This window comes from Euphorbia lathyris, chromosome 3, assembly GCF_963576675.1.
Source record: "Euphorbia lathyris chromosome 3, ddEupLath1.1, whole genome shotgun sequence".
NCBI classification, from domain to species: Eukaryota; Viridiplantae; Streptophyta; class Magnoliopsida; order Malpighiales; family Euphorbiaceae; genus Euphorbia; species Euphorbia lathyris.
Window position 1 is genome coordinate 56071241 of NC_088912.1, and position 20732 is coordinate 56091972.

A 20732-nucleotide genomic window follows, 5' to 3' on the forward strand; every position below is an offset into this window, starting at 1 on the left:
TATAAATATGTTTGATAGCTATGAAAATGTGTCTACTGTGAGATCAGTCACATTACCAGATGGTAGTAACAAGCAAGTTCAAAGCATAGGAACAGTTAGTTTTTCTTCCAAATTAAAACTAACTAATGTGCTTCTTATACCTTCATTCAAATACAATTTATTGTCAGTGGGCCAATTGTTAAAGGATACAAGCATTATTGTTAATTTTTTCCCTGGAAAATATGTACTACAGGACTAGAAGACTAAGGAAGTTCTGGGAATTGGACACTTGGAGAATGGGTTGTATCTTCTTACTAAAATGTCCTTCCAGTCTGGAGTATTAGCACAGTTTGCTGGTAATAGTTCTCTTTCATCTGTAATGGATAACAACTTACTTTGGCATTATAGGTTAGGCCATGTTTCTTGGAATAAATTGAAACATGTAGATGGAGTGAAATACAAGGATAATTTGTCTGTTTGTACTATTTTCCCTCTGGTAAAGCAACACAGAAATGTATTTCCAAACAGTCAATCTACATCTAATAAAGCTTTTGATCTACTGCATACTGATATTTGGGGTCCCTACCATAGAGTTTCTACTACAGGAGCTAAATATATTTTAACCATTGTCGATGATTATTCAAGGGCTTTATGGACAATCTTGTTAAAGAGCAAAGATGATGTGAGTGAAGCTCCGCATAAGTTTCTATTACTTGTTCAAAATCAATTCTCTTGCAAAGTTAAGGTTATGAGGAGTGATAATGGGACTGAATTTACCAGTCAATCATACCAAAGGATTTTCAGTGATCTTGGTATCTTACATCAGAAATCTTGCCCATATACTCCACAGCAAAATGGAGTTATAGAACGAAAGCACAAACACCTTCTTGAAGTAGCAAGATCCTTACTTTTTCAGTCTGGTTTGACAAACAAGTTTTGGGGAGAGGCAATTATAGCAACAACACATATCATTAATCTTTTGCCTGTTGAAAGTTTACAATGGCAAACACCTTTTGAAAGGCTTCATAACAGAAGTCCTACTTACACAAATCTTAAGGTTTTTGGTTGTCTTTGTTACATAGCTATAACCAAACCTGGCAGGGATAAGTTTGAGCCTAGAGCTCAAAAGGCAATCTTCTTAGGCTATAAAGGAGGCCAAAAGGGGTTTGTGGTATACAATTGTACTTCTGGAGAAATTCAAGTTACAAGGGATATAATTTTTCATGAAGGAATTTTTCCAGGCAAAGAAGAACCTTCATTGGTTATTGATGAAGCCAAAAATGATGATAATGTCATCTTACCTTCCCCATCTCATAATTATGAGGAGGCTTATCCAACTAACACTAATAATAATCATGGTCCTTTTGATAAAAATGCAGGAAATGACTCAAATGTAGATAATGCTACAAGTACCTCAGCTCCTACCATTGGTTCTTCACTTCAACCAACTACAACAGCTGGTGCCTACAATGACAGGCCACACAGAGCAATCAAAAAACCATCTTGGATCAACAATTTTGTAACAATAGTAAAAGAGTCTACAGTTTCAGGGCTATGTTCATTACCACTAGTTAGTCCTCTCTATGCTGCTTTTCAAGCTAAAATTGCAGAAGAAAAGGAGCCAAAGAATTATATGGAAGCAGCAATAGATGCAAGGTGGCTTCAAGCTATGAATTTGGAGCTCAATGCCTTAGAAGATAACAACACATGGGTTTTAACAACTCTACCTAAAGGGAAAAAGGCAATTACATCAAGATGGGTATTTCGCATCAAAAGGAACCCTGATGGATCAGTAGAGAAATTTAAAGCAAGGCTTGGACGATCGTGATAGGTCACTATAGAGCATAAACGTCACTCATTTTAACTAATTGAGCTACGGGTTGTCAATCCTTTCCTCAACTTCGTAGGCTTGTCAGACCCTAGGGTGCCTCCTACACTAGTTCCTCTCGCTAAATCCTCGAAATAGCACCGGATAGGTCACTACACAGCATAAACTCGTCTTCGAAGAAAACTATAACGTAAACTATAAAATCTGTATCGTGTATCTAACTATTGCACAACTTGTATAACAAGTATGTTTCTAACAAAATTATAAAACTAGAATATCCAACATTGAATTCTGAAAATCTTCTCTATTTATAATTGTTCAAGAGGTGTGTTAAAGGGACGTATCCGTTCGTGAAGAGTCGTCTATATCTGGATGAAAGGATGCGTCACTTGGAATTTAAAACATGTAAAATATGCTGAATTGAGTTGATGTTTCTGTAGAGATTCTTGAAATCCCTGTCGCGACTTAGGGAGTAAGGAGGAGTGGATGAACTACGCGTTTCTGGTGATACCAAACGCGTGTCGCGGTCGAGATTTACAGAATCTCGGTCGCGACAAAGAGTTGCTTTTCTTTCCTTAGTTTTGTTTGCTGAATCTCTGGCGTGGCCTCTGAATCTCGTACGCGTCTTTCACTGAAAACTTGATTTCTTACTCATTTTTGCTCCATTTTAGCTCCTATTTGGATTTTTCCAAATAATTAACACATTGCATACAAGTAACAAACCAATGTAAAATATTTCCAAAATAATATAATTAACACATTTTTCACATGAAATTGACATATTTATGCATGGTATTTTAGGTATATTATGGGCTTATCAAATCTCCTACACTTAAGTTTTTGCTAGTCCCGAGCAAAATTACCACTGAATTTATCCTTCAAAAGATCTTTTAAAAATAGAATACATTTCCACATAATTTTTTTTAAATCAGTTAAACCAAAAGATAAATCTCATAAGGTAATTTATACGCAAAACATCAAACTAGCTACGATTAAAGTGATTATCATCTGTCCTGTATTGTAATTTTTATAATGAAGCATTCGGGACGGGCGAAAGCACGTATGTTTTTGATCTTCGGTCTCAAGGCATTTCTAAGCACAAAATTTTCTTTTCCCAAAATAAATATATAAATATGAATTTAGGTTTGTTTGTTAACTTATTTGCTAGTCACGCCCGTGACTTTATAAATATTTTTATTTTGTGTCCGTTTAAAAGGTCCCGACCATGCCATGGGTGGATGCAACCGTGACTTTAAACTTTAGACACGTTATTTTAATTTATTACTTTAACGTTCCTTTCATACCTCGATCGTGATAAGGGTGGTCGCAACCGTGGCCAAAAGTACCGTTTTATTTATTTTGCTTCCCTTTCATACATCGACTATGACATGGGTAGTCGCAATCGTGGCCACAAGTTAAGAATACGACTACTTAATCTAATTAATAATTAATATGAGTTATAAAATTTAACATGGGAAAGAAAATAGTTCTTTCATCCTATATTGACTTAAAATCAACATGTGTTATGGCTATAGTTTCCCTAAAAACTTCGATCGGTTTTAAAGTAAGACAGAATCAAACCAAGCAAAAGCTAAAAAATGTCAGTTTGATTAATGCTTATAAACCTAATTGAAAAATAGAAATAAGAATTATATTTATCATGCATTGGCATAATATAAGAGAAAGATCAAAATAAAGAATTTATTACTTATATACATTCACTCGAGACGTTTTCTTTATAAAATTGTTTCGAAGATTTGTAATAACATTCAATATTTGATTGCCCTTATAGAAATATTTAACTATTTCTAATATATTGATAACCTCTTAAAGCATATGTTATTATAAAAAAATTTATTACGATAAAATTCATCATCATTTTTTTAGCATTATCTATATTTATGAAGTAGCATTCGTACTTAAAATAAACATTCATTCGTGGTCGAAAAATAAGTAAATGAAATATCGACTCATACACTTAAATTGGACCATGTCCTCATTGGTGCAAAAATTGATAAATCATAAATAGATAGAGTACGAAATTAAATAAACCGAAATAAAGTTGTACGAAACAAACAAGCATAAAATTAAAATAGAAATAAACTAAAAATTAAGGAAAGATAAAACCTATCAACAAGATGGAGAATCCGGTGGAGATGGTGTCATCACGACTCTTTGACGGTGGAAATATGATAATAACTGACTTCGAGTGGATTTGTGCTCCCTTCGCAAACCATGGATATTTTCATCCATTTCATCAATCCTCAAATTCATTTGGCCATTGTTGGCATTGACTTGATCCAAGACACGTTGCCAACCTACCGTTTCATCAACATTGGCCCCAACGTCTTCACGTGGTGCCTCCTCTTCTTGCCTCTCTTCATTTCCACCAACATCCGCTTCTTCCTCCTCCTCATCCTCCTCATCATCCTCCTCTTGAGCTCCCTGACCATGTGAACTAGTAGCACCGCCACCCGAACTAGCAGAAAAACTCCTAGTTCTAGCCTCATATGATCTAAAAGTAGGCGGTCCTTGGTTAAGTACCAAATTTGCCTGCTGAAGTACTGCATAATTCAACATAGGAAAACCAAAATTATGAGGGAGGGATTGGAAATCCGCCAAACCACCCGTAGCTCCTAAAACAATACCGGTAATAAAATTACCCATAGGAACTTGCTTATTGGTCGAAACGGAGGCTCGGTGCAAATTATCAAAGATCATCCAAATACTATCCACCACTAAACCCTTGAAAATACAATCCAACACAAACAAATCCCGACTTTGAACCTTTGACCTTTCAACTCTCCCAAAAAGTGAATAGGATAAAAACTTGTGAAATAGGAAAACACAATTATCCTTAATAAGCTTGCTAGAAGTATTTTTTGGACAAAAATTATCCAAATCCGTCAAAGATCTCCAAACCGGGTTGGTTTGAAAATTCTTAGGCTTAACATAAAAATTACGTGTAGGGAATCCAAACCACCTGCCCATCTCTTCATAGCCAACATGAAAAGTTCTACCCAAATTCCTAAAAGAAATTCTCCCATTCTTTTTATCATAGTCCAAAGGGACCAAAAACTCAATAATATCTGTTTCACTATGTGGGAAACGCATACTAGCAAATCTCTCCCAACCTAAAACTCGAAGAAATTCATTTATCCTTATGGAAAAGGAAAAACCACTCACCATGTCAAAATCGAGGAAGAGCATGTTGGTGAATATGATCTTAGAACTGGAAAAGTGTCGATAGTGCCTTCCTTCCACTTTCGAATAGATGTCGAAAGTCGCTCCATACTAGACCCGTAACCGATTTTCTGAGGTGGAAGGATTTTTGTGTTCAACCTTCTTGTGTTTAGGCATGGTTGAAAAATTTGTTCTTGAGAGAAAATAGAGAGAGGTGAGAAAATTTGAAAAATATGGAAGGTTTAGGGTATGGTTTGTGTTTGGGGAAGAAGATGAATAGGGAAAAGATATATGGGGAAGAAAAAAATCTAATTTTGGGGAAGAGAGAAGTGTATTGATTGGTTAAAAGTGAGGTGTATTTAAAGGTGATTGATGTGTAATTAGTATGGAAGAAGAAAAGGTTTTTGATTTGAAGTTGGAATAGGCATAGATGAAGGATTTAAGCCAATTTTCGACCTTAAATCACTGTGTCGCTATCGAGATTCTCAAAATCTCGGTCGCGACAGACATTTTTCAGGGAGAAAAATTCTTCCTGATTTTTCCTGCTTGCTGGTCGACCAGAGATTTTGGAAATCTCAACAAAGATTTTCGAGCTGTACACCAAAATCTCTATTTTTTGACAATTTCAACTTGTTAAATTAATTTTCTTCTTGCACTAATGTTCCTTTAATGATTTTTAATACCTGAAAAACTTAAAATCAAAACTGAAAAATTAAATAAAAAGTTAGCCTTAAGGGCTTTCCTTAAACTAAATATTCATAAAAATATGATTTTATTAATTGGAACGTATATACACTTCATAAAAGCAAAAAATATGTAAACTAAACATCAAAACATATTTACATTTATTCATGAACACATTTAAACACAATCAAAACAAAAATAAATCTAAACTTCATCTCTATGGATGGTAATTTCTCGTGCTTGCGCCCGGTTCATTTTTACTTGAACTGTTAACTGTCTCTCTTGTTGAGAAAGAAACCGCGGACCAAGACGAAATTCTCATTTGACAAGTCCTTCGCTCTCCAAGAACTCGAAATCAAGGACGGAAAATGGTTCATTCTTGCTCCAAGGAACGGAGATTGGAGGAATAATTCCACAAACTAAATTCTCACACCCAACTTTCTTATTCTTCGAACGTGAAGTAGATATCAAACCTTCCATCAAAATTTTCGATGAATCCACAACATTACCTTGAAGTACATCTCCTAAAACATATAAATATGTGTCACGGACTACATTTCCATAAACATGTCCAAAAATACTGTAACAGAGATACTTATGGAGATATAAGATGGAGTTGGAATTAATCAATTTATTTAACGCAAGATGTGGATTAAAACACCACAATCCTGTCAACATCCTCCAAATATCTCCAGAAGTCATATCTCTACCATGATGGATATTTGATGTATCTCATGGTGGAAAACCAAACTATGCATATAATTCGGGATAACCGAATGTAAATTCTCTTCCATTATCGCGAAAACTGAGACGAACTCGCCGCTTGTCGATGAATCGAACTATTGAAAAGAACTCTACTGCCCAATTTCCTATAATTGGGAAATGCATGGACGAAAACTTTGTCCATCCTAAATTGTCAAGATAACGGTTTATATCTCCGCTGATACCGAGTTCATCATTCAAGAACTCGTCCATGTACATCATGCCACAGGACATAACATAGCGGAAGTGCAAATAACGCCATCCCTTATCTTCGTTGGAAATAGGGAACCACACACCATAACGTGCTGAGATGTCAACACGCTTTCCGCGAGTGGGATTACATTTCTTCAATTGTTTTGGAGAAGGAGTCATGATTAAGTAAATTCTTTGTGGTTAAAAACTTGAGAAAATTAAAACAGAGAATTCAGAAATTCTGAAGATAGATGAAAAGATATGAAAAATCTGTAGAGAAATTTAATTTATAGATTTTTAATCTAAAAAATCATGACTTTTTAAAATGAAAAGGTGCCTATTGGTGCCTTTTGGTGAAAAATAACTTGAAATTATGAAATTAATTCATGTGAGAAAAAGGAAAGAGGAGAAAACAAACTCACCAGCGTAGGAATAACACGTGTCGTGGTCGAGATTCTGGGAATCTCGGTCGCGACACGCTTTGCTCACTAGCAAAGAGTTGCGTGCTGGACTTTCCTAAATCTCTACATTAGCAGAAACTTACTTAAGAACTTAAAAAATCTCAGTTGAGATTTTAATAATCTCTGCGTGAGCAGAAACCCATAAAATTTCAAACAAAAGTCACTGCTGAGATTTTTAAAATCTCTATACAAATAGAAACTCAACGTTTGATATAATTTCACCTAAATTTAATTCAATGGAGATTCTTAAATCTAAAAAAAAATCTAATTAACTACAAATATTTTAAGAAACAAAACATATTTATTTAAATATCTTTTTAATGATCAAAATTTATTATTTTATTATATATTTTTTTATCTATCTAAAAACGAAAATGTAAAAACTAAATACTAAAAACTAAAATATGAAAATAATTCCTCAAGAAACCTCAAGGAACATCTAAATATTCCACAAGTTCGATTACCTGGATTGGATTTCCATCATAATAAATCTTACAACGATTACCGTTAACCTTGAATCGTTTTCCCTAGAAATTTTCCAATTCCAAAGCTCCATGATCAAACGTATTAGTAACTAAAAATGGTCCCATCCATCTAGACTTAAGCTTACCTAGAAACAACCTCAATCGGGAATCGAAAAGTAAAACTTTATCTCCAATCTTGAAAGTTTTTACCTTAATTCTAGCATCATGCCATTTTTTCACTTTCTCTTTATACATCTTAGCGGTTTCATAGGATAAGAAACGTAACTCATCCAATTCATTTAAATCGAACAAACGCTTTTTACCTGCACTTTGTAAATCATAATTAAGGGTTTTAATTGTCCAAAATGCTTTATGCTCTAATTCTACCAGTAAATGACAAGCTTTACCATAGACTAATCTATATGGTGTCATTCCTATAGGTGTTTTAAATGCAGTATGGTATGCCCATAGCGCATCGTCAAGTTTGTGAGACCATTCTCTTCTAGAAGATGAAACTGTTTTCTCTAATATCCACTTGAGTTCCCTATTTGAAATTTCTACTTGACCGTTCGTTTGAGGATGGTATGGAGTAGATACGCGGTGATGTACTCCGTATTTCTTCATAAGCGATTTAAACCTTCTGTTAATAAAATGATTACCTCCATCGCTTATTATTGCTTTAGGGACTCCAAATCGACAAAATATCTTGTTTAAAAACTTAACAACTACCTTAGCATCATTAGTCGGGGTTGCAATTGCTTCAACCCACTTTGAAACATAGTCTACGACCACTAAAATATAATTTTTGCCAAAAGAAGGAGGAAAAGGACCCATAAAGTCAATTCCCCACACATCGAAGATTTCAACCTCCAATATGCTCTTCAGGGGCATTTCATCTTTCTTGCCTAAATTTCCTGCTCTTTGACACTTATGACAATGATTAATAAACAAACAAACATCTTTAAACAGAGTAGGCCAAAAGAATCCACATTCTAATACCTTTGCAACTGTTTTACTTGCACCGTTATGACCTCCATAAGGGCTTGCATGACATGCAAACATAATAGAATAATATTCTGACTCACTAACACATCTCCTAAGCATGCCATCACCACACATTTTGAACAAGAATGGATCTTCCCAAAAGTATTTTTTAACATCTGAAAAGAATTTCTTCTTTTGCTGGAAATTCAACCCATCGGGAACTATATTTACAGCAAGGTAATTAGCTATATCCGCATACCATGATGTTATTAGACTTTTTACTTGCATGAGATGTTTATCAGGGAAATCATCTCATATGCCTACAGTCTCACCAATGGGACCATTTTCATCTTCAAGTCTAGATAGATGATTGGCGATAAGATTCTCGACTCCCTTTTTATCTTTTATTTCAATATCAAACTCTTTCAACAATAAAACCCACCTAATAAGACGCGGTTTTGCATCTTTCTTAGCAAACAAATACCTCAAAGCAACATGATCGGTGTAAATGATGACTTTAGACCCTAACAAGTATGATCTAAACTTATATCACATGCAAAAAATCGCTATCATTTCTTTTTTGGTTGTTGTATAATTTAATTGAGCACTGGATAAAGTATGACTTGTATAATATATGACATGGAGTTTTTTTTTATCTTTCCTTTGACCTAATACACATCCTACGGCTAAATCACTTGTATCACACATAATTTCAAAAGGTAAATCTCAATCGGGCTTAGCAATTATGGGTGCACTAACTAAAGCAGTTTTCAATGTATTAAAGGCTTGCAAACAATCCTTATTAAAGTCAAAAGGAGCATCTTTCATAAGTAAATTAGTAAGTGGCTTGACAATTACAGAAAAGTTCTGTATAAACCTTCTATAAAAACCTGTGTGTCCTAAAAATGGCCTTACCCCTTAACCGTGGTTGGTGGGGGTAAATTTTCAATCACCGAAGTCTTCGCTCTATCCACTTCCAATCCTTTTTTAGAAATTTTATGTCCTAAAACAATTCATTCATCGATCATGAAATGACATTTTTCGCAATTAAGTACTAGGTTTGTCTCTTCACATCTAGACAACACTTTATCTAAGTTTTGTAAACATGCATCAAAAGAATCTTCATATATGGAAAAATCATCCATGAATACTTCCATGATATCTTCAATAAAATCGTTAAAAATAGCAGTCATACAACGTTGAAACGTTCCAGGTGCATTACATAGACCAAAAGGGCATTCTTCTATAAGCAAAAGTTCCATAGGGACATGTGAAGGTAGTTTTATCTTGGTCATCCGGGTAAATATACATTTGGAAAAATCCGGAATACCCATCTAGGAAACAATAAAATGCACGTCCGGCTATCCTTTCGATCATTTGATCAATAAAAGGAATAGGAAAATGATCTTTCCTAGTTGCCGTATTTAGGTTCCTATAATCTATACAAACCCTCCAACCTGTGGTGGTTCGTGTAGGTATTAACTCTCCTTCATCATTTCTAACTACGGTCATACCTCCTTTCTTAGGTACACAATCGATCGGACTAATCCATTCACTATCCGAAATTGGATAGATAATTCCGTTATCCAAAAGTTTTGTAATTTCATTTTTCACTACTTCTTTCATGTTCGGATTTAGTCGTCTTTGTCTATCTGCTTTAGGAGGGTTTCCTTCTTCTAAATGAATCCTATGCATAACAATGCTAGGGTTAATTCCCTTAAGGTCTGAAATTTGCCAACCTATACTTCCTATCCTATTTCTAACAATTTCTTTTAAACTCGTCTCTTGTTCATTAGTTAATTTGTTAGAGATAATAATAGGTAGAGTATCGCCTTCACCTAGAAAAGCGTATCTCAAATGGTTGGGCAATTCTTTTAAATCTAATTTCGGTGGTTTTAAAATTGAGGGTGGTATTGGTCCATCATCACGAATCAAAGGCTCTGGAGCCTTATCTTCCATTTCTTCTTCAATTATTGGTTCTATAACATTTTCCTCTTTAACAATATCATTAACACATTCATCAACCAAATCAAGTTTCATACAAACAAACTTTTCCATAAGATATTTCATAGCTTTATTCATATTAAAATCAATTTCATCCTCACCTATTCTCAAAATTACTTTTTCTTCGGATACATCGACTAATGCACGTCCCGTATTCATAAACGGTCTACCAAAAATTAATGGACAATTAACGTCATATGCAAAGTCGAGTATCACAAAGTCGGTAGGAAAAATAAATTTATCGACTTTTACTAAAACGTCTTCAATTATACCATATGGTTTCTTAGTGGTTTGATCCGCTAATTACAAAACTATATTAGTTCGTTTAATGTCTTCTTCTAGACCTAACTTTTTAAATATTGACAATGGCATTAAGTTAATGCTTGCACCTAAGTCACAAAGACAACTTGGAAATTCAATATCTCCCAATTTACAAGGAATGGTAAAACATCCTGGGTCTTTTAACTTAGTGGGCATATGACTCGACACAATTAAACTACAATCTTCAGTTAAAGCTATAGATGAAATACCTTCCCAACTTATTTTCTTAGATATTAAATCTTTCAAAAACTTGCCATAGTTAGGAATCTGAGTTATCGCATCCATAAACGTTAAATTAATATGCAAATTCTTAAGTTTATCTAGAAATGTTAAAAGTTGTTTATCATAGTCCTTATTCCAGACTTTTTGTGGAAAAGTAGGTTTTGGCTGAAATGCACTTGCATTAGCTTCTTTGGGCGAACTCTTTGAATTTTCATTCACTTCTTTGGACTTGGTTGTCAAATCTTTTCCTTGCAAAATGTTAGTAACATCTCCGGGCATTTTCGGACCTAAATAATGTTTTCCCGATCTAAGAGCTATAGCCTTAACTTGTTCTTTAGGATTTTCTTCCGTATGGCTAGGAAGGCTACCCTCCTTGCGGGATGGAATTGACTTGGCAATTTGTCCACTTTGTACTTCCAAATTATGGATGCTAGATGAGTGGTTCTTAAACAATTGATCAAACTTATTTTCAATACGTTTAAAATTTTCATCATGATTATTCATCTTACCACCAATAACATCAATACATTTATCAATTTTGGAAGAAAGTGTGCCAATAGAATCTCTTGATTGATTTTGATAATTATTAGTTCTATCTTGATTGGCATTAGTATTATTATTCTCTTTCCAATTAAAATTTGGGTTATTTCTCCATCTGGGATTATAGGTGTTCGAATACTGGTTATTGATTCAATTCTTTCCTTGGACAAAATTTACCTGTTCTACCTCATCCGTACCACTACAATCCATTTCATCTTGGATGGGGTTTCCATTAACATCACACGGTGTCATAAGTTTATCAATTTTATGCGAAAGTGCGAAAAATTGTGCTTGTGACATCGCTATAGGGTCAAGATTAATTATACCTTTAACAGATGACGAAGTTGAGGATGATGGTTTTGGAGTAACCGGTGTTTGTGCACGTTCTGTAGGCCACATGCTACTGTTAATAGCCATTTCCTCTAAAAGTCTTTTGCTTCAGCAGATGTCTTCTTCATAAATAAACCTCCCGACATAGCATCTACTGAACCCATTGTGGTAGGATTTATACCATTGTAAAAGGTTTGCATTAAAAGTTCATTAGGTAAATGATGGTGTGGGCATAAACGTTGAAGTTCTTTGAAGCGTTCCCATGCTTCATACAAGGTTTCATTTTCATGTTGTGTAAATTATGTAATCTCTTTAATGATTTTTGCTAGGGGAAAATATTTGGATAGAAATACTTGGGCTAGTTGGTTCCAAGTTTGGATTGTTCCGATCGGCAAAGAATTCAACTAAACTTTAAGCCCTGTCCTTCAATGTGAAAGGAAAAAGGCGAAGTTTGACTGCTTCGGCAGAAACGTCTATAATTTTAAAGGTGTCACAAATCTCAAAAAAGTTAGTCAAATGGGCGTTTGGATTTTTGTTAGGCAATCCATAAAAAGTAACACTGTTTTGTAGCATATTCAATAATGCTGATTTTATCTCAAACTGGTGTGCATTAATTTGGGATCTAACTACACTATTAGTAACTCCGTTAACCCCTGGTGTAATGTAATCCATAAGTCTAGGGCGTTCTCGCATTTCTACTACTTGTGGTTCTTGATTTTGCGTCTCTTTATTCTTTTTCTTTTTATTATTTTTATTTTTCTTTAGCGTATTCTCAATTTCAGGATCAAGTGATTTTGGTTGAATGTCCGAACTTCTAGTACTGCACATGAACAGAAATTACACACACGAATTGAAATTACCTTCAAAAAAATTGAAAAAAAATCAAATTTGTAAGTAAATATAATTAAAAAATATAAATATAAGTATAAGTATCTATAAACCAAGATTCGGAATAAAATACAAAAAAATAATTAAAAAAAATCAAATTGGTCTTCCCCGGCAACGGTGCCAAAAACTTATTGAGCGATTTCCACAAGTGCACGGTTTCGCTTGTAGTAATAAAAAGATATCAATCCCACAGGGAACGTTTTTTATAATAAAAACTTATAATTCTGATTAAATTCGTTTTCTCGGGGTTAATAGAAAAATCGTTAAATGGTTTAAAGAGTATGGATTCTGATTCAAATTTTGGTTATAGTTAAGATTATAATTTATAGAAAGTATGTTTAGATTAGAGTGAATTCCAAAGCTTATTTATACTAAGCGAAAACACAACTTATAACTTTGGTTCGTTTAGAAAGATGTAACAAATTATCAATTAATTCAATTTAATAGGCTTTGAACTGTTATCAATCTTTCCTGTCGGCCTAAGATGAAAACCTTAATCAAATTCGGAATCTAAAATTCGATTATTCGGGGTAACACAATGACCAAATATAAATCCGAATTTGCTTAAGTGTTCAACAAAGTTTGAATGGGAAATACCAAATTTATTTATAAATGTTTGCATGAAAACACCAATTAGATTACTTAAAGAATATCGGTTAGATCAAACTTTAAATAAACAACAGTAAAAATGGAATTGTATTAAAAAGATATTTTATTAGTTTGAATTGAAACGTCACAAGTTAACAGAGAAGAAGAAGCTTGGATAGCATTTTACCTAATTGAGTTCCGGGTTGTCAATCCTTTCCTCAACTTCGTAGGCTTGTCAGACCCTGGGGCACCTCCTACACAAGGTCCTCTCATTGAATCCTCGAAATAGCACCGGATAGGTCACTGCAGAGCATAAACTTGTCTTTGAAGAAAACTCTAACGTAAACTATAAAATCTGTATTTTGTATCTAACTATTGCACAACTTGTATAACAAGTATGTTTCTAACAAAATTATAAAACTAGAATATCCAACATTGAATTATGAAAATCTCCTCTATTTATAATTGTTCAAGAGGTGTGTTGAAGGGACGTATTCGTTGGTGAAGAGTCGCCTCTATCCGAATGAAAGGATGCGCACTTGGAATTTAAAACATGTAAAATATGCTGAATTGAGTTGCTGTTTCTGTAGAGATTCTTGAAATCTCTATCGCAGCTTAGGGAGTAAGGAGGAGTGGACGAACTGCGCGTTTCTGGTGCTACTTGACGCGGGTCGCAATCGAGATTTACAAAATCCTCAACTTCGTAGGCTTGTCAGACCTTGGGACGCCTCCTACACTGGGTCCTCTCACTGAATCCTCAAAATAGCACTGGATAGGTCACTACAGAGCATAAGCTCATCTTCAAAGAAAACTCTAATGTAAACTATAAAATTTGTAACTTGTATCTAACTATTGCACAACTTGTATAACAAGTATGTTTCTAACAAAATTATAAAACTAGAATATCCAACATTGAATTATGAAAATCTCCTCTATTTAATTGTTCAAGAGGTGTGTTGAAGGGACGTATTCGTTGGTGAAGAGTCGCCTCTATCCGGATGAAAGGATGCATCACTTGGAATTTAAAACATGTAAAATATGTTGAATTGAGTTGATGTTTCTGTAGAGATTCTTGAAATCTCTGTCGCGGCTTAGGGAGTAAGGAGGAGTGGACGAACTACACGTTTTTGGTGCTACCAGACGCGTGTCGCGATCGAGATTTATAGAATCTCGGTCGCGATAGAGAGTTGCTTTTCTTTCCTTAGTTTTGTTTGCTGAATCTCTAGCGCGGCCTCTAAATCTCGTACGCGTCTTTCACTGAAAACTTGATTTATTACTCATTTTAGCTCCTATTTAGATTTTTTCAAATAATTAACACCTTGCATACAAGTAACAAATACCAACGTAAAATCTTTCCAAACTAATATAATTAACACATTTTCACATAAAATTGATATATTTATGCATGCTATTTTAGGTATATTTTGGGCTTATCATAAGGTCCTTATATGAATAACCAAATAACTTCTTATCACTTGTTCAAAATTAGTAAGTTTGTTTTTGTAAAAAGACAACCTAAGTGGCATGAGTTTTCAGATAAAAATAAGGCTCAAGGTTCTTTAAGAAAATAAAGAATTTCTACCACATGTTCATAAACTTCTTGTTTGGAAATAGTTTACGCAGTGGAATATTTAAAATTTTATAACTATATCCTTAACCCGGTGAACTTTTTACCTTCGTTGTTCGACAATAATATCAAAACGGTTCAAAAAGTATAAACAATTTACCTTTTTGAAGTGATCTACTATTGATGTAGCATACCACAAAAGCTTGAACGAACTTGATCAACTTCGTTTAGAAACCAAAATAGATTGCCTCTAAAAAAGTCCACACAAACGTCGAATGAAAAGCAAAACCCGAAATTAAAATATTTGTTTTAATTAAGTGATTGAGAGAGAAAATTAGGCTTAATAATTAAAGAATTTCGGCTAGGTACATTCAAAATAGTTAGCAGAAATACATAGCATATGGGGTTATCAGGAATTTTCACATGCACCTTAATGAGCAAGTGAATTTGTTCATTCACCATTAGATATAGGCTTATTAAATCTAAACCTCAGGATGCTTTGAATCTCTACCTTAGAATTCTAATACACCTAAATCTAACGGTAAATGAGTAAATTCTACATACTCATTAAGGTGCATGTGATCAAGACTGATGGGGTTATATATATACAGGTTTATTTTTATTAGCTAATTCATCTCCTAATCATATTAGGTTTAGCTAAACCACGTACTAATTCTTCATAACTATAATATATATATATATATATATATATAATAGTTAGTTCCTAAATACTAATAGTAGTTATATTTCCTATTTAGATTATAATTAACTTAATTAATTTATAGATAATGATAATCTAATTATAATTAAACTATAAATTAATTAAATAATTCAATCGTAATATATATACAATTTGACTCTTCTCTTTTCTCTCTCCTATTGGAACAATCCCAAAATTAACATTTTGACCTTGGTTCTTAGTTAGTGTGTGACCTATTATATTCTTACCACAACTAGCCGTATAAATTTATTACAATTCATTTACCGATGAATCCGATAGCAAATTATCTCCTTGATTTCTATCTATTAGTTCTATCAAAATTAATCCAACTAAACATATAACGGAGTAAGTGCTCTGACTTAAAGTTAAGAAGTGTCTCACTTTCCTAGAAGAAGTCAAGTTGATTTTGACCTTACACCTTTTAGTGAATAGTTGTCGTATAACATGATCACTCATCAATATTTGTTTCAATTGCATTTTCACTTTGTTTTACTTAAAGTTTGATTTAACAATGTTCTTTAAGTAATATTAATTGGTGTTTTCATGTAAAAATGATTGGAAAGAAATTTGGTATTCGAACATGCAAACCTTATTGAACACTTAAGCAAATTCGGATTTACATTTGGTCATTGCGGTAATTCGAGTAATCGGGTTTAGATTCCGAATTTGATTAATGTTTTCAATCTAAGATCGAAAGAAAAGATTGATAAGAGTTCAATTCTTCTAATTGAATCAATTGGTAATTTATTACATTTATTTTAAACAAAGCAAGTTTAAAGTTGTGTTTTTGGATTAGCATAAATTAACTTTGGAATAAGTTCTAATTTAGATTTAATTTCTGTAATTAGAACTAGAAAACAGTTAACAAATAACGATTTTGTATTTACCTTAAGAGAAAACGAATTTAATCAAAACAGTAAACTTTTAATCAAAATATCAAACGTTCCCTATGGGAATAATATCTTTTATTACTTAAACGTGCAAACCGTGCACTTGCAAAAAATCACCAACAGTTGGAGTAGTGTTCAAAGGTCCAGAATACATCAAAATCCGTTATGCCTCAAAACTAGATTTCCCAGCAGCAAATAATGCGGCTGAATATGAGGCTTTGATAGTTGGGTTAAGCCTGCTGAAAGAGATTACACCAGAATGAGTAGTGATATATAGCTATTCTAAGCTAATGGTGAACCAAGTCACCAAGAATTTCAATGTAAAAGATGAAGTTCTGCTCAAGTATGTAGAAGAAGCGAAGCGGATCCTTAACATCCTAGAAAGCAAGGAATTTAAATGGGAAGTGGTCCATGTCCGCCAAGGATCAAACGCGGAAGCTAATCACCTGGCAAAGCTGGCTTCGAGCAAAGATCAATGGGGGATATCACATGCCAATTTATAGTAAAAACAAAGCCATCATTTACCAAAGAGTGCATAATAGTGATTACATCCGCCCAAGAAGACTGGAGGAGCCCCTTATTCCAATATCTGATAGAAGTTGCAAAGACCCAATCCCTAGTCTAACTAACAAGGATTCGATTCCAAATTGTTCAGTTGTAGTGCTCCAAAGAACACAAGAGAAACCCTCGCTTGAATCTCAAGAGAAGAAATTCTGAACTTTAATTTCAATGATAATCGATGTCTGCCGATTACAATCCAAGAGAAAGCTATAAATACCTAATTCTATTTAGCTATAGTCGGACGTAATGGTCCTTACAAAAATAAGGAATAAAATAGGAAGCTAAGGGTATATTGGTAACTTACCTAATTATTAAATAAAACAAAACTAATTGTTGTTGGCATATGAGTAATTAAAATGATAAAACCACGTTCCACTTCCATTTGTTGATAATTGGGCAGAAGCCAAAATGTTTTAAATCGTGCCCACGTCAATTTCACGCCACTTTTGTTATGGAGAAACAGGAGCCAAAATCGTCTAAGTCGTGCCCACGTCAATTTCCAGGCCATTTTTGTTATGGATAAATAGAGGCCAAAGTTGTCTAAGTCGTGCCCACGCCTTAGGAAAACTTCTGAAATTGTTGTTAAATCCTTGAGAACAAAGCCAATCAATCTCGAACATTCTCATGTGAACCCGAATGCTCCGATTGGCCTCCGTATTCACATCCCATGCAACTTGAAAGAGATACGACAATTAATGGACCATTAATTTCAGAAACTCCGTTTTTATCTGCGATGTCCATCACTTGGACCATATATGTTTGAAGCTCCTCTTCAAACTGCTTGGCTCTTGCTCGGGTAATGGGTCCATCGGGAAGCTTTAATTGAGTGTTGTGAGATCCCAAGTTTGGACTCTGATTTCCATTCTCATCATTCCCTCCCTCCTCAAGAGGATTCGTCCATGAATCACTATCTGCATCATAGAAGGATAGATCAGAAACATTAAAAGTAGCAGAAACATTATAATCACCAGGTTAGGTCTATTTTGTAGGCATTAAGAGTATAAATAAACATTCCACTTAACTTATCTTTCAGAGTGAATTCAACCTGTACAAGTAAAACCAGACTCTTCGTTATATGTAACCTTGACACATTCCATGGTTATAAGGAATTGACCGACATGATATAGTTGATGAAGGATCGTATTATACTGTACCTAATACAGAAAGGTTAATGTCAGTTATCAACCTGACTTCTTAATTACTCTGGGGGAATATCATAGGTTCTGCTAGTAACAGCTCTCGACGGTATTCCATTATATATATGTTGGAATTAATCGTGATGAATAATTTCAAATGATATATACGGCTAGTGGCAATAAAGAACCTAATGGGTCGTATATGGGACTTGGAATCGGAGGACGAAAATGTGATTAGTGGCACATACACATATGGGCCGAAATTTGCATTAATTTAGGGATAAATTAATTTGATTAATAATTGTAATTTGATTATGGTTATCAATTAAATTAAAAGATTATCTGATAATATTAATTAGAAGTTTTATGTGATTTAAACTCTATTTAATTATCCCTAACATTAATTAATTATTAATTTGATTAATAATAATTATCTAGATATAATTAGTTATTATTTAGATAATAGTAAAGTGTTTATTTAATTATCTAATGAGGAATCCTATTCCGAATAAGATTCCAATTATTTAATTACCTAACACAACTGTGATTAGGGTTAAGAAAAGTCTAAAAATAGACTTCCCTAACCCCTAAATTTCGACATACACATAAAAAGGAAGAGGAGGAATCGTTCCGTCTTTTCGTCTCGGCTAATTTACTTTATTTCTTACTCCCTCTTTGATCTCGTATCAATTTCTGTTAGAGGCAATCATTGCGATTGCTATTCATTGAAGGTTGATCACTGATTATCTTTTGGTTTTGTGTTGAATCAAACGTTCGTGGTTCACGAGTTGATAATAACAAGTTGTGGGCACTTCGTTTGCAACGGTAGATAGTTCAACAATAAAGGTATTACTATCTATCCCTTTTTATATGAAATAACAATTAACAGATCTTGGAAAAAGGAAATAGATAAAATTTTATTATTTCGCTATGCCTAGGCTTGTCTATTTTCCTACAGGATTGAGAGAGGGTTTATATATCAACTGAAATTTCAGTCAAATGATATAGAGCGCCTAAAATTTGGTATGGCCGCGTAAGTGAAATTTCATTTGCCGCCTTTTTGTTTTCGGCATACAATGACATTCATTTATTAGAAGTGTCATATGTTGAGCTCATCAAATTTAACGAAAACACGCGTTTTCTTTGGATGACAGGATTCTGTAATCGTAATGTCATCTGAGAATCGAGCGCATTTTTTATTTCGCCTTAAGATGACATACGGTTAAAATACTGTCACGAAAAATATTCAGACGACACGAAAACAAATCTCTGTCATGTATCTTGTGTCATGTGAAAGGGAAAATGGCATAGTGTTTTCATCTCTAACTTTTCGAAGGTTAGTTCCTTCTTCTTTTAGCTCCAGCAGATTTGCTAAGTATGTTGGAGTGATGGTAAGCTCAGTGCCCTTGACCGAGCTGACCAGATGGTCATAGTCATCATCAGCAACCTTCAGATTCTTGTAAAATTCTTTTACAAGTGCTAGATAAGTGGTTCCAGGGAGATCAAAGAGGGTTCCCCATTTTAGGTTAGCTATCCACTTGCAGAAAGGTTCAGCTGACTTGATAAACTCAGAGGAGAAGTATTTGGAGATGTGGATTGGAGGATCTTCGATCCTCTCCAGTACCTCATACACTGTGAAGTACTTTTGCTGTTTGGGAGCTTTTCTAGCCTTTTTGGGTTTTGGCTGAGATGACTCAACATGCTGCTCAGTAATGGTCTGAGTTTGTTCAATTTGACGCTCAGGCTCAGCAGTTTTAGTTTGCTGATTTTCCGGTTGGTCAAGGTTCTGGGTTTCAGTTCCAGGTTGTTCGTTATGTCCGGGGTTCGATTGATGTTCAGGAGAGGATCCATACTCAACTTGTTCTTCCTTAGGTGATGAGGGATTGCTATCAAAGGCTTTGTCTTCATACTGCTCAGAGCCACTAGACGAGGTCTGTTCATCGTGAGAAGACATGTTCTTGGTGTTCTTGCGGTTTATGAAGAACAAATTGCTGAAAAGAAGATAGAAATTATGAGAGAGAGTGTGTGTGAATTTTCAAGCGTAAGGAGAAATGAGAAATTTTCTTCTTTATTTATAACCGAGGATGAGAGAGATGAGGGGTCAAAGAACCAACGGTCAGAATTTGAACCACTCAGAACCATTAACTCTGACATTAATGCTAATTACGGCGCATGGTTCCTTAATGATGATTATTACGTCATCCTAGTCACTACTTAGATACGCATGGTATCCCAAGAAGATATGTTATCTACTCAGTATTAACTCAGAGCATGCAAGCCAGTTTATCACTCAAGCAATTTTTACTCAGAGTTATTGGAGAGGATTAAACATACCTATTGATTCTCTCAGCCCGCAGAATTGCTCACGTGCCAGTGGCGTATGAATATGTCTGCGAGATGCTCATCAGTTGGAACGTAGGTCAACTT

The 20732-nt window shown here is 34.3% G+C and overlaps 1 non-coding gene across 1 annotated transcript; it reads left to right on the forward strand.

Annotated features, from left to right (window-relative positions):
* The first annotated feature begins 12170 nt into the window (after positions 1-12170).
* Positions 12171-12277, forward strand: LOC136224979 (small nucleolar RNA R71). The gene has a single exon (XR_010686721.1). It is a non-coding gene; the product is annotated as a small nucleolar RNA R71 (small nucleolar RNA).
* Positions 12278-20732: the final 8455 nt, after the last annotated feature.